General features: G+C 42.6%; 1 pseudogene; it reads right to left on the bottom strand.

The window, feature by feature from the left end:
• Positions 1-986: 986 nt before the first annotated feature.
• Positions 987-1,612, bottom strand: LOC105742047 (annotated as a pseudogene).
• Between the last annotated feature and the right edge of the window lie 4,236 nt (positions 1,613-5,848).

The following is a 5,848-nucleotide window of genomic DNA, read 5'->3' as shown; positions in this document are numbered from 1 at the left end:
AGACAGACAGACAGACAGACAGACAGACAGACAGACAAATACATTGGACTTGAAAAGACACTACAAAAAACAAAGCATGATTTTGGGCCAGGGACAAAATTCAGCAGTGCAGAACCTGCCTAGTAAATGCTATGCCCTGAATTTGATTCTCAGTACCAAAAACAAAACAAAACAAAGCAGGATTTCAAATGTGGTTTTATGTTGAACCATGTAAGGACCTGTTATCCAACAAAAACACAAGCTAGATAAGTAAAAAATTATTTATTTATTTTTTCAGTATCAGAAGAATTTATTTAGAGAACACATAGATATTATCTTTGCTGCAGGACTGCTTGTTTTCTGATGAGGAGAAGTCCTCACAGCTTTTAAGGTTACAGAAATATTCTGTGTTAATTACTATGTGAAAGCAGAAGAGGTAAAACGTACACTATTTTTCTTGAGTGGTAGTACATTAAATCAGGCTGAATTTAATTCTTTTTATTCTACTGGGGATTGAATATAGGGCCTTTGGACTGAGCTATATTTCTTTTTCTTTCTTTTTTTTTTTTTTTTTTTTTGGCGGATCTGGGGATTGAACTCAGATCCTTGCATTTGCCAGTCAAGCGCTTATCCTACTGAGCCATCTCCCCAGCCCCAACTGAGCTATATTTCTAGCCCTTTTCTGAGATAGGGTCTCACTAAGCCGCCCAGGCTGAGCTCAAATGTGTGATACTCTTGGTTTAGGATTACTGATGTGCACCACATCTGGTCTGAATCACGCTTTTGCAATCAAACACTCTGATTGTGATGTAATGCGTGTGCGTGTGCACAGAGAATAATTCACAGGTATATTGATTCTCCACGAGGAAGAACGAGCATTTCTTAAATACTCTTTGTAATCACCCATGTCTCCCCAACTCCACAATCTAGCACCAGTGTTCTTTAAAGTCAAAGAGACGTGCCATATCAGGTAGGTTCCAAAAGCTGGCGTTTGTTCTGGGTTTCTGTCAGACTCTGCCCTTACCACTACTTAGAGAATCCGCCCTCCCGGGGCTGTGTTGCCTGGAGACCAACTCAGTCCCTGTTTTCCTCATCTCTGTATTTTCATTAAGTCGTCTTTTCCAGTAGTTCAGTTCCTCCTGATCAGATTCCTGACAGCGCCTGAGAACTGCCATGGAGCGCCTGGTTTTTTCCACCATTTCCATTATGCAATTCAGGGCATGGTCAAGGTGTTTCCATTCATTCCCTCTCAGTCAAACGGTGGTCTACCAATTCATCCTGATCACCTCCATTTAGACTGAGATTTTGGTGCCTCTCACGAATTTCCCGATGTTCTAGCATCTTGATAGGTTCCCGATACAGACGGGAAGTTACAATATCTTCTAAGGTGTAATGCTGAAGAGGTGGAGGAGTAGGATGAAACTGTCCGCCAGGATTCATAAGAGGTACAGTGAGAGCAGGACTATGCCGAGGAGCAGGGCTGATGGTACACACTCTCTTGGCAGGGGGTTCAGGAGGAACGGTATCTGCCAAAATGACCTTCTTCTCTCCTCTCTGGATTGGGCCTCTTCCCATTTCCATGCACCTCCATGAGCAGCTCAGAAGAGTCAGCAGGAGATGCGATACTGGTGTTAAGCAGAAGGTGTTCGTGCTGGGATGGGGTCTAAGTAAAAATTTATAAAAATCATTGTTTCCAACAATATAAGAGTTATTAAGGTATCATTTACTAATGTATGCCGCAGAGAGAAAATTTTTATTTTAGTATTTATTTACTTACATATTTAGGGGAGGTTGAGACAGGGTCTTGCTGTATAATTCAGGCTGGCCTTGAACTCACAGCAATCTCCTGCCTCAATCTCCTGAGTTCAAAGGGAAATGTTTAAATAGTACTAAGGCAATTTCTTTTCCCTCATTCTCTCTTGTTTTGCTGGTTTTTGAAATAGGTTCTCGCGTAGCCTAGGCTGGCCTCAAATTTATAATCCTCCCTCAGTTTCCAGGGTATTGGGATTACAAACCTGCACCACTACACCTAGGTTTATGCAAATGTCTTCTAATGTATCTGGCAAATTGGTTTTTGTTTTGTATTTTTGAGACAGTATTTCACTTTGCAGTTCAGGATGGTCTTGAACTCACTTTGTAACTAAGGCTGATCTCCTAGAACTCACAGTGATCCTCCTGCCTCAGCCTCCCTCGTGCTGGGATCACAGGCATGTGCCACCATGCCCAGTAGGTCGCTGTTCATACTCTGATTCCTCACATCAGTGAAGTCTCTCAGGGTCAAACATCTTGACCCAAATCTAACGAAAAGTCTAAACAGTTATCAATTTTTTTAAAATGAAAGTTCACTGTTGAAAAATAAAAACTACACACAGTATGACAGGAAGTTTAAATACCATTTAAATTTCTTTGAAGTAATTCTGTTTCAGTAATGGGGCAAGAGATAAGGACTTTAGCACAAGAGGCCTATTTATATGGATCATGCTATGAAGTAACTGCCCACCCATCATTTATTTGTTTTTAGGTTTTCTTTAATGTATGTGGTACAGGGTCTCACCTGTCTCAGCCTCCCCAGCATTGGGATTACAGGGGTGCGCCACCACTCCTGGTCTCCGTCCATGCAGCCAGCATGACATGTGGTGCCAGGGATTGAACCCGGGTCCTTGCACTTGCCAGGCAGGTGCTTAGACTGCCGAGCTATCTCTGTGGCCCTGCCCACCCATTATTCTGCTTTGCTGAGATGACAGTTTAAAGAGTGCATCATACTTTTTAAAACTACCACATCCACTAGAATCAGTTCTACTGAGATGCCTCAGTAGAATAAGTGCTTGCCTGGCAAGCACAAGGCTCTGAGTTCAATCCCCAGTTCCACACACACACACACAAAATAAATAAATAAAATAAAATAAAGGCTTTGGGGGCACCCTTTTCACCTTTTTTTTTTGTTGTTGTTTGTTTGTTTGTTTGTGGAACCAGGGATTGAACTCAGGACCTTGCATTTGCCAGGGAAGTGCTTATTCTACTGAGCCATCTCCCCGGCCCCTGTCCACCTATCTTATATGGAAATGAAACCAGAAATAATTCCACAAACTGTCATCAACATAACGCTTTGTAGTTCTATCTCCTGGTCCTCAGGAGAGTACAGTGACCCTGGTGTTTCCTTTTCAGGCATCAGTCCCCTCTTTGCACCCAGCACATGCCCTCACCAGTGTGCAGCCGGGGACAGTGGGCATCTAGGAAGAAGCTGCCACATACCTGTGCTTTGACTGTGACCCACCACGTGGAGTCAGGTGTGGCTCTCTTCATAGCATGGTGTTGGCCCCCAAACACATGGAGTCAGGCGTGAGTGTCTTCATCGCATCCTGTTAGCACCCAAAGCCTCAGGGTTTGGAGCATTTCAGACTTTGGACTTGCACCTTGCACTTATGCCTTCTACATCAGAAAGAACAAACAGGAAAATATACACACACCTGGTTATCTTTGCAAAAAGAAATGAAGAATCGAGCAGACAAACAACATTGGGCTCTTTTGGGTCCTCCTTTCCAAGATGATGAGAAAAAGGAGGAACAACCATTGTGCCAAAAAGGGCCACTGTCATGTGCAGCGTATTTGCTGCATGAGCTGTACCCGGTGCATACCCAAGGATAAGGCCATTCAGAAGTTTGTCATTCAGAACATAGTGGAGGCCGCCGCCATCAGGGACATTTCTGAAGCGAGTGTCTTCGACGGTTATGTGCTTCCCAAGCTGTATATGAAGCTGCACTACTGTGTGAGTTGTGCCATTCACAGCACAGTGGTCAGAAATCTATCTTGTGAAGCCTGTAAGGACCGAACTCCACCTGATTTAGACCTGCTGGTGCTGCCCCACGACCTCCACCAAAGCCCATGTAAGGGGAGCTGGGTCTTAATGGACTGAACAAAACTCTCTTGAGAAAGAAATAATAAATTGAATGTTATACTTAAAAAAAAAAGTTGGAAGGGTGGGGGCTACAGTGTTGGAATTGAGAAGGTACAAGATGAACCTGGAACATTCTATCGTCCCAAAAGCTAAAGAAGTGCTTAAGAAATGAAACCCATGAAGAGAATGCAAAAGCCAACCTGAAGGAGTTCCCACTACCAGAAACCAAAAAGACTTTAGACAAAAAGTAAAAAACGATAGTTAATTTCAACACCCTGGATAAAACAGGAACCCATGCTAATATAAATACAAAAGAAAAGCTTTTAATAGTAGAATCCTAACAAATTATAGCTAGGAAACATGAAGGAAAATCACAACTTGACAAATATCAGATTGCTAGACTCAAGCACAGCTGCTCATGTGATGGAAATATTAAAAAATTAAAAATCAACTAGGAGTCTGACACTGTATTGGAACAAAATAAGAGCATACAGCCCACAACAAAAAAATAAAAATAAATAAGTAGAGAGGCCAAGAGAAATAACAGTGAGATGCAAGTCCTAGCCTTGGAACAGGCCCTGGGCCAGACTGATAGGAAGGACTATTGGAACAGCTGGCTTGTTAGCCATCTGACTCTGTGACAAAGTACCAGGAAAACAAACGGGAAGGACCAAAGATACAGTTAGACTCTGTTTCAGAGATGGCTGTCCATGGTCCCATGACTCCTAATCTCCTCACCCCAAAACTACTAGAATTAAATGGATAATTATGGTGCAGGATACAAAACCAATACATAATGTTTTACTAGTAACAAAAATGGAAATCAAAAATTCAAACAAAATTTTATTTATTTATTTATTTGTCTTTTTGAGACAGGGTTTACTATGCAGTTCAGGCTGACCTTGAGCTGACTTTGTAGTCTAGGCTGGTCTCTAACTCACAATGATCCTCCTGCCTCAGCTTCCTGAGTGCTGAGATTACAGGCATGCGCCACCATGCCTGGTGTTGGTGTCTCAGTTACTTTTCTCTCATTGCTGGGCCAAATACCTGACACTCACAATGAAGGAAGAAAAGTTTTTTTGTTTTTGTTTTTTAAGAAAAGGTTTATTTAGCTCGCAGTTACTGGAGGTTCCAGGCCAGACTCAGCTGGCTCCACGGCAGAGCAGCACGTGGCAGAGGGCAGCAGTTCATGGCGGTGGGAGGCAGCACAACAGCAGGAGTAATAGCAGGCAATAGGGAGCAAGCCTGCCTTTTGCATTCAGGCTGTCCGCCCCAGGCCAGGGGTAGCACTCACAGCCGTAATCCCAGGGAATCATGAGTTAATCATAAACTCTAGAAATCTGCCCCATGATTACATGAGGCTTTGAGAGGACAACTAGACATAAACCATAACAGTTAGCAAATATAAAATGCCTAGGGATAAATTGCACAATATGCATGTACTTCTTGGGCCCTCAAAATAAACTTCCAAAAGAACCCAAAGACCAGCAGATCATGGGTAAAAACTTCATTTTCTGGATTTAAAAAAAAAAAAAAGAATTGTCAGGGGAAGCAAAATTCCAATCCAAATCCAAAGTTCCTTTCCGTATAAGCTTACAGAAATGGTTCCAAAGTTCCTACGGAAATGGAAAGGTCTTAGAATAGTTAAAACTTTCTTTAAAGGCATGAAGTCAGAGGACTCAGGCTTCTCAGTTTAATAAGCTACTCTGAAGCTTTAGTAATGGAAGCAGTGTGGTACCAACCTAAACAGAGTTTGAACAATGGGGAAAGGAGGGGCTCCTGAGGGAACTAGACTGACTTCTCAACCGTGAGAACAAAAGCCAGGAGGAAGGAGGATGATGTCATTCTGGTGCGCAGAGAAAATGTCAACACAGACCTGTGAGCCCAATAAAGTACTAAGGTCGGCTGACAAAGAACATTATCAAATATAAATACCGAGTTTCCTACCAACAGTAATCTCTATAGGAACTCTGG

This window comes from Octodon degus, unplaced genomic scaffold (assembly GCF_000260255.1).
Source record: "Octodon degus isolate 3935 unplaced genomic scaffold, OctDeg1.0 scaffold00033, whole genome shotgun sequence".
NCBI classification, from domain to species: domain Eukaryota; kingdom Metazoa; phylum Chordata; class Mammalia; order Rodentia; family Octodontidae; genus Octodon; species Octodon degus.
The sequence above is the reverse complement of the archived record's forward strand: the minus strand, read 5'-3'. Positions and strand labels throughout refer to the sequence as shown.